Raw genomic sequence first — 13738 nt, 5'->3', positions numbered from 1 at the left:
TCTCATTTACTCAAATACAAATGTCTTTTGTTTTCTTTAGCTTCATTTGCCTGAGATTTTGTCTTTCAGATTTTTTTTTGTGTGTGTGTGAGTTCACTACAGCTGCAAGACTTCAATAGTTCTAATTTTAATTCCCAGTTAAGTAGATTAAGCAAACTGTTACCTTTTAAATTCTGCATACTTTCATGTCCTGTTAGCCACCACTATCTTCTTTCTTCATGCCAAAATAAATCCTTCACTTAAATATGATTTTGCTGCAAAGATGTGTATTGTATTTGGCAGCAAGATTAGTTTTATAACTCCCTTGTCATGCATTCCCTTTATAAAGTATCAAGAGCTGATGTTTCAGCTGCATTTAATAGAAAATTAAGGACGGAAAATTGCTCAGGTTTGTGAGCTAAACAGCTAAACCCCCAATGCCCATGAAAAACCTATGGACCTAGCATTCTTTTACACAATGAAATCATGGGGTTAATTTCAGGACAGAATAAGAAGAAGGAATAAGGAGCTTTTGCATAGAAACCTTGCTGATGGAAGTGTACAAACATGTCCTGGGAGGTGAACAAAGGTTCTTGGGCTCGCATGACAATGGCTTAGGTGTGTGTTGTGTCTGGGTGAATATAGGAGTTATTCTTGTCTGCCCACCCTTAAAACACTGTGGTGCCAGACTCAGTGAAATGTGTGTTTTGAAGCTAGCATGGGAAGGGTAAGGGCACAGGGGGCAAGCTGCACTCTGCTCACTGCTGCCCGTTTGCTCCTCATCTGCAGGAGGGAAAAGTTGCTTTGTGTGTTGCTTTTGGCTACAAGGAGAATTGAAGGCAAGTCACTTGGAGCACAAAGTGCTCATTTGCACTCAGCAGGATAGGGGTATGTTCTTACTAGCTTGAGCAAGGCAAACCCAAGGCAATTCTTCACTTCTGCTGTGAGATACACAGAATGAAACGCATGAGGAACTTTGAGGTTTTCTTCTCTTTCCAACATCGGCATCAATCTGTTAATGTCTTTATCTATTGTTTAAAGAGAAAAATTATTGGGGCTTCTGTTAGTTTTCTATTTATTTTATTTGTGGTTTTGACCAAAAAAATCCCACAAGACCAACCCACAAATGAAAAGATAGATTATAAATGTAAGGTTCCTGATACTTGATATTGCGTATCTACAGAGTAATATTCCCACTAGTGAATCTCACAGGCAATTACAGAATGTAATAGTAGGTACAGTTGAACGTCCACTCTGCAGGAAACATGAAATAGGCTTCATCTCCTCCCTCAGATTCCAGAATAACTTCTCAGTGGCAGATTGAGATGGACTGACCAGGCCTTCATGTCTGTGCAGCAATTTTCAGCTACACAAGTTGGGGTCTCAGGTCTCCCAGAACCAGAAACAGCACTGGTGTTAACTATTTTTTCTTGGCAGATTTGTCTAAGAAGTGAGATCAATAGAATTCAGTAAGCAAGTTTCATCCTTGGATAGACATGCAGCAAATAACTTATAAGTGTACAGCACTCCAAGGACTCATGGACATTAAAATGCTGACAGAAAAGATGGGATGACACTGTATGTCATCCAGCTTTGATAAATAAGCAGAACACCCTTCAATGATGATAGCTGTTGGCCAGGCCAAGGTAGTCAGTTGAGGCCTGACTGCCAGAAGTTCAGCAATCTATCACTTGATGAGAAGGCCATGGTCACCAGATGAAGCTGATTAGGCAATCATTGACAAGGTTATAAAAGAGCACCCTCCTTTAGTAAACCCATCATCTGGAACAGCAGGAGGAGAGCATCCGACCTTGTGCAGAGACTGCAATTAGCTTTTACTTGGTGAAGTGTCTTCAGAATGGCTGAACAGTCAGAGGTGTGTTTATCTACTGTTTCACAATTTAGTTTTTACTGCCTCTCTTAAAGAAATAATAGCTTTTCGTAAATTCTATGCAAAACATATTTGTGTGATGTGCTTTACCTCCTGTCTCTTAGGAGATTACTTATGAACTTACACTCCTTGAGATTCAACCTATGGATTCCCAAGTATCAGGGCTAGACTCTTTTGACCCCTGGACTGTTGGAGGTCAGGCAGGAAGAGCACCCCTGACTCCTATCAATAAAAAATATAACAATTTCAGTTGCTCCTTGCCTATGGTCTGACTCCCACCACTGTCTTCTGTCTCATTAGCTAAGGAGATCCAAAAAGGATCATTGAGATTTAGGCTTATTTGGCTTCATTGTGAAAATGCATTTACTTCTTAATTGAAAAGACTACTTGATTTTGGTTCCCTTTCTCAGTCAGCTGGCTATAAATATAAGGCCTCTTTTAGCTGGAAATCAGGATGTGTTTCTCTGAAATGATGATGGTTGAAATAGTTTAAATTTCTTTGTAGAAACGGAATTGTTTTAGCCCAGATTTGACTTCCAATTAACATCACTGAGAGCAATATTAAAGTTAAGTTTGTGTTACTATGAGAATAGCCCTTGTGACTATCCCTGAATAAAACACTCTGCTGAAAGCATAGCAGTAACTCAGCAGGGTTGGATGAGCAAAGCCAAAAATACGACAGCAGCTGTCCCATTGATCAGCATGTACTTATTCAAAACGGTGCAGACCAGATATTTCGTACAGAAACAACCATTTCCCAATTCATTCAGAATTACCTGAGCAGAGTTGGGTAAACTTTGAAATGTGTACTTAAAAATGAGCTCCCTTGTCCCCAAAGTGCAGCATTCTTGATAAGTAATTAATTGAAGATTAAATTCCATGTCTTGAAAATATGATGAGTTTGCAGGAGCCAACCATTATACTTCCTGAGTTGCTTCCATGTTTGTGCCATTTGCTTAAGCAGTTACTGTTTTGAATTCAGATCATGTTATGTGTTCTGGGATCAGCATCTTTTCTAACCTTATTACGCAATTACCTTCTTCACTGACATTCAAGGAAAAATAAGTTACATTTTTGAGCAGAGGATTGGAGAAAAAATTGTGGGATCTCAGGATTTAAATATAGCCCTGTTATTACCAATACACTTTGCATTAATTTTCCTTTGCTTTTCTTTGCACAGGGATTTTTGTCAGTCACTGGGCATTTTATTCCTTCTGCTTACTGATCACAACTGATTTTTGCATATAACTTCTTTTTGAACATCTGTTTAATCTATTATCTGTCCAAAGTAACTCTTTTCTTAGCTATTAGATCGTAGTGTTTATTATTTTGTCCATTGTTTCTGCTCTGTCTTTATTTTTCTTGAAGAAGCACCTTGTGCTTGAAAGGGGAGGGCAGGATGGTCAACTACAGTATTTTCTCTTTCATTTATTTGATCAGAATTTCCTCTTAAGCTTTTCTGTGGGCCCTATAAATATCAGTTGTTACAAGGAAAGTACAGGCTGTGTGATGCTGAAGATATGAACATGTGTTCAGTGGCCTCTGATAAATGATCAGGAAAGTGTTTTGCCACTGGTGCTAAAAGAACAGCCCATCTCCTCTTAGTACTGCCTATGGGCTCAGGTTTGTGCACTTCTCCAAATTTCTTCTTTTTTTAAATCTCTGATAAAAGCACAAAAGACAACCCAGATTTTTGATAAATCTGCTGCCTTTTTTTTTTTTTCAGACAACTGTCCTTTAACCTAAAATGTTTTTGCATGAGTCTGTAAATCTGTCTCTGCCAACAGAACCCACAGCTGGTTAGTAAAAATGAGGGGGAGATCTCATTGAAGTCAGCAGGGCTGTGGTATTCAGCATCTCAGTTTCTATGAACAAATGACTATAAACATCCCAGTATTATATCCAAGCACTCCTCAGGCTTTACTTAATCTTTTTTGTTTCAAAAGATTAAGTCTGTTCCCAGCTGAACTAAATCAAAACCTTTAAGCTGCTCCTTTTAGAACCCTCAAGCACCTGAAAGATAGATAACTTCAAGGGTTATGATCAGCTCCTTCAAAGACTGTTTGTGACAGTGAAGAAAATGTTTTTATTCTGTCAAGTCCAAAATAATCTGCTTGCCTGGAAGATAAAAAACAGCATCCAAATGTCTTAAGAAATAAAAAAAAGCTTTGGCTAAAATAGGATAAATGATGGATTCAGAGTACAGTAAGGTCCGAGTATTTACTCAGTAGGGCTGTCCTAGTGTCTTAAGCCTTTAGGCTACAATTTATATTCAATATTGGTGCAATTTATGCACTGCAATAATGTGTGAAATAAAAATATGTGCAGCATTATAAGAAAAATTTTCCACTTTGCTGTAAGTAATCAGGTAAGTTATGGACATAAAGAATCTGTTCATAATAGTTTCTGGGCTTTCTTAGCTTTTACCTGAAAGACTGTGTTTTCTTGTAAAGGATTTTGAAGAGTGAGGCATGTATGTATCACAACAGAGGATAGCCATATAGAAAGAGGCAATTTGATTAAATGGCAGAAAAACTTCCTGTGCAATCAGAAGACCTGATATCCTTATTTATGAAATACTTGTTTTATTTTGACTTAACTTTTTCAATCTTTCCTGACTAATTGGTGTTAGCAGGTACTTATCTTTGCTCAACAAAGACATTATCCAGAAATGACTCTATTCTCTCTCTGCAAAGCTCCATCTGTCTTATCCTGAATGACCACATTATTCTGTGATTTAATCACATTTCTAGGTAGAGAGCAAAATAGGTTTTGACTGTTTGATTCCAGGACTGGTCACAGAAATCATCAGCTCAAGGTGAAACAAATGATGTAAGGCAGAAATTCTGAAGAAACAGGGCCAAAAAAACCCCATACCAGTCTTAACAAACAGAAGGAAATTGACTTAAGAGCATTCTAACAAAGATTTCCAGGTTTCTGAAGGAGATGGATGCTTGTTATATGTGATTCTGCACTAAGAACAATGAAAATATCAAGGAGCATAAAGCAAGCAAGCAGGTGTTCTGCAGTACCAAAGAGAAGAGATTAAGGGTGTTTAGTATTTGGCTTCCGAGTCAAGTCAGAAAAGAGCTCCTGGCAATGGTACATAACAATACTGAAGGGACAGCTTCAGAGGGTATCTTAAAGATCACTGCTCTTTTTAGAGACAAAGAAAGGTGGTGTTTCGAGGTATGTAATTTGAATCACTGAGAAATACATCCATCCCTGTAAAGTTTCCTCCTCTTAATTAGTAGTATTTATTAATAAATAGCATTAGGAAAATGAATTTCTCGTGCCTCTTAACTATTTCTAATGGAGGAAAAAAATAAGTACATGAAATTGATTTCTGTAAATAAGACACGTTGGCAGGTGTGAGGACTGACACACATACATGTTTATATTTGGTGTGTTGTCTTTAAATGAAATGATGAAGTAGGACACGCATGCAGTTGTAAACAGTATGAGGTTCCTATCTGATGAACAATGTAATGGGATTCATTTCCTATAAATACTTTTCATAGCTACTTCATCTGGGTTGTTAATAAATTAATCAGATTTTATATTATATTTTATACTATCTGTCCTCCTCCAAAGAGATTTCGGTTAAGAGGTCTGGATCCAAAAAAAAAAAGGAAATTGAAAAACAGATTACATTTTTTATCATAGCTGCAATCAAAAGAGAACTGCTTTTCTCCTGTATTAACTGGTCAGCTTAACCTGCTTTTCAAGTTGGCAGCATACACAGGGCCTGTATGTGCCACCATCTCCTTTTCAGTAATAGATACCTAACTTCTGGGTAGCCAGCAATGAAAACAAAGCCAGACTCTTGGAGGTTAGTATTTGAAGAACAAGAGGCAGTGGATACAACCTTGGATATAGGATTTTTTATCTCCCCTTTGCCCAAGAACAGGATGCTCCGTCTTCAGGCCTTTTTCGACATGCAACTGTAGACTATCTCCTGCAACCTGCTTTTATTAGACCATGTGCTTTTACGGTACCCAATATGAGCAGAAGATTGGATAAGTAAAGGCAGTTCACTTACAAACTGCACAGTTCTGTAACTGCCAATAAAGAGTTAACTATGAGAAAGTTGCAACAATTTACCTGAATAAAGTGATGGAACTCCTTTCTTAAAACATTCTCTAGCATCTGAAAATTGTGCTGTTTATTATTGTACTAAAGCTTTCCTTTGTAAATAGCAAGTAATTAATTTTATTATAGTGCAACTTTATAACAAAAGAGTGAGTGACAGTTCCCTGGAACAGGGAAAAGTAATTAAAACATTTGTTTTTCTGGTTAAAGAATCTGAAAGTCACTGTAATGACTAACAAGTGACGGCTGTCTAGTCCTGCACTGCTGTACTGAAAGTGGTAAATAACAAGAATATGAGGACAAGTGCCTGCAGGACATTGGAAGGGTATCATTGCTTAATGCAGAAGTGTTGCCTTAAAAGTTTTTTTTCTTGTGTGTTCAGTCAGTTTCTGAACTCATGTAAATCTTTAGCATTTACAGTTTCTTGGAGTGAGAATTTACAGCTTATTGCACAGAGAATTGCCTCTCTGGATGTTTTGGGCACAGTATCTGAAGCTTCACTAAATGGCATCTGGTTTTGGTGCTATTTTCCTTTGGGTGGCTATTTCCCTTTCACATAACATGTGGTTTTACAGGTCTCTCTTTTATCTAACTTATCAGCCATCTTTGTTCCCAGCTAAGTTGTTCTAGGCTATTCTTTATATAAACGTCCATATTTGAGTGTGTGATAGTGAAAGATGGGAAAAATGGTGACGACAGCTGTGGGCTGGTATTGATGTCTACTCAACAACAAAATACTGATTTGAGTAGGCTGAATTCCCAGAAGTCAGTAACTGCCAATAGATTTGTATTTATTTTTTGAAGACTGCTAGGAGGTATTCTCCAGCCTCCTAATCTTATTGCACCGTGAGAGTTCCTCTGTGTTAGTGCAATCTACCATCTCTGAGGAATCGTTAAATAAATTCATGTGCTGGTTTCACAGTGGTGGTCTTTGCTCTACAGCACCAAACAGGCTTACCTGTAAACTAAATAAATGCTTGTTTATAATGAAATAAGGAATCAGACAGTTTTTCTATACATGGTTCTTTTGCAGCAGCCCTTCTTAGGGATTGGGACTCCAGTTTAGATTTTTCTCTTTCTATCCCTGTGTGATGGATGCAAGCAGCTAAAACATACTAATGAGTGTTGTGGGCAAAAGGCGTGCCAAACCTGTGATCCATTACAGCTTTTGATGAGCATTACTGCTTATACTGCAGTAAGCTGAAATGTGAAGCACTATGACTCGTGAAATAAACAGGTTTATGAAAGGTTTTTTTCTTGAAGAAAAATAAAATAACTCTGTGAGAGTATAGCACATAGCAGTTATGTGCCTGTCACAATTGTGTGTATCCCTAAACCAGGACAGTGATTTTCTCTTAGATCATGATTTTTATTTTTCAGGATTGGACACATAATTAAAAAGTTTGTCCTTTGATAGATAATGATGAAATATGGACTAGTTTTCTTGTTTTGTGGCTTTTTTTTTTTTTTGGCAGGGGGGGGTGGTGGGTTTTTTTTTATAATTGAGAAAAAAACCTGTAATAGTCTTTAAGAGAAGAGGAAATATAATTTCTTTTGTTGGCTCAAGTTTAACAAGGGAGTGCCACAGGACAAGATGGATGAGGGGAGTAGTAAGGAGATATAGGTGTTTATTTCTAGGTCACTTACTTGAGTCTGATCCAAGTCAATACCACCTGAAATTTCTGTTTAGTTAAACATGAAATGTCTTGGCCTTGCCTCTACTGCACTGTAATTTCTTTATCTTCTTTAATTTTTGAAGCTGGAATTGCACATATTGCAAAAATAAAAGCAACTTCTGGTGTAAGTTTTCTGCAATTGAATGGATGCCAATGTTTTATCACAGAAGCAAGTCTCAGCAAATGCTATCTGCAAGACTGAGCCTGCAGCCAGGTCCTAACATCCCTGCACAGATGGGGATTTTTTTAATTGCTTGGGTAAACAACTCCTAACTACAGCCTGAGACATCATTTAATGTGCAGGGTTTTTTTTGTAAAGTGGCTAGATAAGATCCTTAGCAGCTGCAAGTGTATTCTCTCTGTTGGTGCTGCCTAGACCATCACTGTGAACCCTCTAGAGACACAACACCCTGACACAAAGCTCTCTCTCCATTTTTATATCACAAAGCCTAGCTTTTCTCAGTCTTCTTTCCAAAGTGTTTTCAAGACTTCAAGGTACCCGAGTATTCTTTCTCTGGGCAGGGTTTCCTTGAAACTCTATTTGCACTCATCAAAGGGTTACCAGGTTGGCTGCATTTGGGATGAAGTTTCACTTCACTGGAAAGTTTCTGGTCAGCTGTTCTCCCAACAACCTCTGTTTCTAAAGCTGCCTGTATGAAACTCTAACCTCTCTGAAACCAAAGGTCTCAAATGATGGATGAATACAAAATGGTGGAACTAATATGGTGCCTGCTGATCTTCTTGGCTCACACGCTAGTCCTTGACATATCACATCCTCTAGCATAACTGCCTATTTTTGCTGGCCGTTTCAATTGTGAGCTCTTTCAGGCATAGATGTCTTGGTACGTTTTTCACACTCAGCACTTTCTAAAACTTTTATAATCGCCCTTGCTACTTCCATAGAATTTTTGTGACTAAAGAGAAAGAAGATTTTGTTTTAACTTTGTGCTCCAACTCTGGCAGCACTCTGTGCCTTTCATCCAGCCACATCCTATTTACTCAGCCTTACGTAGATTAGATTGCAAGAGAGTTGAGAGAATATCTATAACAAATGATTAATATATAATGTTCTCCTGATCTGATATGGAAGAACATTTTCTTTAAGGTCTTATTCAGGTACAATTTAGATTTGTTGAATTACTGTTTACTTTCCAGAGTTGTTGCAATTTGCTCACAGCTATGTGATGGAGTCCTTTCTGTGTACCAAAATTAAAAAAAAAAAAAAATATCACAGGAGATTATTAGTTTAGAAATTTTCAGCTCTGGTAGTGGGCAAAATGGTGCTGGGCTCCTCTATAGTACCTCTGAAGATCCAGAAGTGATATCTTTTACCTCACTGACATCTTTTGCAGCGGCCCAAGCATGATGATTTTATTAGGTTTGCATGTAATTTACCAAATGTTTGTACTTTCACAGGGCAGGCTATGCAAGCAAACTCTAGCCTTGTGCTCATTCCTTAGTTCACAGGCAATGTGTAGTACTGAATTGCAATTGATTTCTCAGAGGGAATCTAGGATGAATTAAATGCTTTTGGTGGAGGGGTTACAGGGCTAAAGGGCTATTAAAGGTGATTAAAAAAAAAAGCTCAAAATTATTTTACTTAGTACAGACATAACAGAAATCTTAATTATGGAAGAAGACTGTAGTAAATCAGAAAGTTCTGCATTAAAAAAAAAAAAATTATAATTTGATAAATGTGTGGGAGCTTCCAAAGCTCCAAAGAGTAGCTCTGTGTGGATTAGGGTCACAGATGCAAGGGGAACTGCCTGTGATGGGGACCATCACTGGGCATATAGGTTTGTGCCATAAGGTTTATCTTCCCCGAGATAGCATAGCTGAACTTTTAAGAAAGTGATGGCCAATTCTAGATGCCTGAGGTCTGACAGAGTTTTTCAATGCTACTGCAATACAGCATATGGAGCAATTTGCAATACCCCACAAGTTCCTTCATTAGCAGAGGTGAGATGCACTTTAGTGGTACTGCCAGGCTCTCTGATCAACTTTGTACAAATGAAAGGAGAAAGGAGGGTGATGCCCTAGTCTGAGTGAAGACCTTGTGGCATTATTCAAGGTCTTGGTGTTTATTTCAGGACAAAAGCTGTTAAAGGTGTGGTGGCCAGTGACCTGCTACAGCACTGCTCAGTCTCGAACATGTCCAAAACAGTGGTCTAAGCTTTATATAAAGATGTTGAATCTGATGAAATATCAGATATTCACCTGTCACTTCTAATCTGGAGTGATTTACATAATTTTGTAGAACAGTATGAATCACACTGCTGGAAAAAAAAAAAAACATTGAAAAGGGCAAAGAGAAGACGGTAAACTGAGTTTCACATTTTTTTTTCTTGAAAGTATGAACTGCAAATTTTTCTAAATTTGCATGTGTGTCTTAAGTGAATACCAGAATATTGTCTTGTAGATTGCTTGACTAATTCATATAACATAGGACATAAGCATAGGACAGAAATCTAATAACCTGTTCTCTTCCACCCTCTGTAGGTAATGAAGTATAATTTTTTGAATTTAGTATAAACTTCAACCTGCATATAAGTTCAAACACTTATTGGAAACATAAAACTTGGATCTTATTGATAAATACTTTGGTTAATAGTCTGGCTGAAGTGAAGGACTTCACAGTGTAGCTGTGACCAGAGTACTAATTGCCTTATTAGCCACTGGCTGTAATTTACTGCAATATCATAGTTTGTCTTCAGGAAGAAGCTATACATATTTTTTGAAGAATAAGGGGAAATTATGTTTTGCAGAGGTATGTCGTTGAAGTCAAAGACAAATGGTTCAAATTATTAGGCCTCAGCTCTTCTCAGTTAATGAACAAACCATTAAAAAAATATGAGAAAGAATAACTCAATCTACTGAAAATTGGATCCTTGTAAACAAAAGAAAAAATATGCTATAGTGCAATAGGCACTGTTACTCCTTGAATATGAAGTTTTGCATTTATCAAACTATCAATAACATACCAGGGCATAAGGAAGATGCATTCCTCACATTATTAATGAGTGTAGTGTAGGTAATGAATACTTTACTGCAAAATAAATGCAGTAATTATTTTAATGATTTGCTGAAAATTTTTAATTGCATGAATCTACTGTGTGTCTTTTCTGTTGTGGCTGTTTTGCTGTTGTGAAGCATTCTCCTTCAGAAGAAAGACTGTAGGAAATCTTCAATCAGATAACCCATTTTATTTTCAGGAGAAATTATTATTCATTTCACACCTAAATCATGAAGTAAATAGCTGATGAATATTGGGGTCTGCTGGTAGGATACATGCATGCTCAAGCTGGTGAGTGAACACTGACAAGTAAAGTAGAGAGAGGGGCAAAAAGGCTTTTTATTTGGAATAAAAAGGAAAATGACATTATTTTAGATGAAAATATTCAGTCCAGGCTGCAGCTGGGCAAGGCTTTCTCTTGCCAGGGAGTACAGCTTTGGCTGCTGGTCCCATGAGCCATGCCAACCTGCTGCACACACTGGGGCCACCCCAGTGGCCAGCCAGCAGCTGGCTTTGTCTGTTGAATATTTACTTTTTTTCTTTAAAGTTTGAGTAATCACTATCCAAACATTAAACAAAATTCCCATTTGCCTGCTGAACTTGATATTTCTCATTGGTCATTGGTGTTTCTGTCTCTGGTTCTCAGCATAGTGACAGATCAGTTTGACTTCTTAACATAACATACTAACTAGTATTTCAGAAATCATCCTGTACCTCTTTCAGCCTGTTAAATGAATACTATTAATTAATTTAGAGATCATAATTTACTTATTTTGTCTTGTAAATAAATCTAGAAAATATTTTGAACTTTCCAGTTTACTATTTTATCCCTCTCAACAAGAGGCAGGAAAGAAACTTTTATATTGACTTTTATATATTGATCTTTTCCTGTTGCTTATCTGCTGCTTACTATTAGTTTAAGAAAATTAATATAATTTTGCTTGTATGGAATTGCTTTGCAGGTTATTCCAGTATTTTCAGAAATTAAGTTTCCTATTACTTTTAAACAGGAGGGAATATCCATCTTCTATAGCCATAAGAAATGAAAACTTGTGAGAATAAATATCCCTGGAGAAGTGTATGGCAGGTGAAAAGAGTGATTACGGTTTCTGTTTTCCACTGTTGTGCTTTATATATCAGCACTCCAGTTTGCTTAAATCATTTTTATGTGCATTCAGATGTGTTAGCGCTCTACATTTTCTGTGCTTCTGAAAATGCAAACACTGTATGATGGGCCCAAAGGGAAAATAAGGGCATCGCTCCACTGACTTTTGAGCTGGGATTTAAGTCCCAGAGATGATGAAAGAGCTTTGCTGTCTTTTATACATAATGCGATTCTTTCTATCACAACTTTTGATCAACAGGTAAGCTGAAAAGGCTCTCTGCTGTGGAGCTGGGAGATAGGATAAGGTTGGTTAGCACTGGTTAAGGTCTGTGATAATGGGCACAGTGAACTATGTCAATGTTATTGGTTGGTAATACTAGTTGTTTACATGTTTTCACAAATTCAGCTCTGAAACAAAAAGTGCCTGTCCCAAAGGATGCCCAGAGAAAGGACAGAGGGAGGATCCTCCAATTAAATACAACTTGTCCTTGAAGGAAATGGAGATGACCAGGCAGATTTTAAAGAGAAACTTGAATTACCCTTTAGGAAAACTCAGTTTGACAGATATTAGTGAATTAAGTAGCTGAGCAAATAGCGTGAATTCTGCCACAAAGACCAAGATTTTCACTGGAACATGTAGAACCCAAAAAGTGCTTCTTTGTTGTCTACAAATGAGATACAGAAAATTTGTTGAGCCCAAATTACAACCTTTTCTTTGTATAAGTCAGTAATGTACAAGGTGCATCAGCAAATGCTGGATAATCCTTGATTTTCATGTGTATTGAAAAATGCATGGAAGGCACAGCCATGGTACTGTCTTAAAAAGACTTTGCACAAATTTAATGTTAGTAATTTATTATTCTTATTTACCCACCTGATTACAAGAGTGAAAGAAATATGAAGGAAAGCTCTCTAAATCCATATAATCTTGTTTTTAAGATTTTATAAAATTATATAAAGAATCAAGTTAACTGGTGATTGAATTAAATAGAATAGTTTATTTTTAGTTCCTATTTTCTTCCACTGTGAAATTATGTGAATTTTAATTGGCCTATAAATTTTTTTATTTGATTAAAACCATGTATTAGGGTTAGTATGTAATTTTATGTCATTTCTATTATTCATGAAAAATTATGATAGGAATACTTAAGGTCAGAATAATTATGGTTTTAGGAACTGATTAATTTTATTGATTGTATGTTCATATGTTTAATAATTTTGCAAGTTGAATTTTAAAACATAGCTGAATTTATTGACTAAACAATTTATAGTGGAATTATGTTGGCCACTAATTAGAAAATACCTGGAAGCACTCTTCTACAGCTTGGCTATTTGAGACTCCTTTTATTCATTGCAAAAATATTGATCGTGGACTGAAGGAGACGTGAAGAGGGAGATGCTGATCTCTTCTCGCTAGCATCAAGTGACAGGATGAGTGGGAATGGTTCAACACAAATCCAGGTGAGGTTTAAAGTGGACATTAGGAAGCATTTCTTTACCAAGAGGATGGCCAAGTGCTGGAACAGGCTTCCTAGAGATGATACCCCAATCCTGTCAGTGTTTAAGAGATGTTTGTGCAATGCCCTTTGTAATGTGCTTTAGCTTATGGTTAGTGCTGAAGCGGTTGGTAAGTCTATTCTAATAAAGATAAACAGAAAGGTGAAATAGCTGGCATTCAGTGAAATGATCCCACTTTTGGTTTAACAGTAGGAAGGGCTTTGCTTTCATATCCATCTAGATAGTTCAATCAAATTTTTAAAACCTGAGTCTTTAGAGCTATGTACTCAGTCTTACGTACAGAATTGCACTGTCCATATTACTCAATGTGTACAGATATCGTACCTAGATTCACAAATTCTGTAAAAGAATACAAAAATGGTTTTGGCTGCTCATACACAGAGTTATCTGATTTGCACTAAAATCACAATTACTATTCTGTATAGAAAGGCTTCTTATCCTTCTCAGGTGATATTAGAAAAGTT

General features: G+C 36.9%; 1 long non-coding RNA gene across 2 annotated transcripts in view; it reads left to right on the top strand.

Annotated features, from left to right (window-relative positions):
• The window catches only part of LOC115494348 (uncharacterized), a 178847-nt gene that overhangs the window by 54024 nt on the left and 111085 nt on the right, over positions 1 to 13738 (top strand). The window lies entirely within an intron of this gene.

Source organism: Taeniopygia guttata, chromosome 3 (genome assembly GCF_048771995.1).
Source record: "Taeniopygia guttata chromosome 3, bTaeGut7.mat, whole genome shotgun sequence".
Classification (NCBI taxonomy): Eukaryota; Metazoa; Chordata; class Aves; order Passeriformes; family Estrildidae; genus Taeniopygia; species Taeniopygia guttata.
This window is presented reverse-complemented; position numbering and strand designations above follow the sequence as displayed.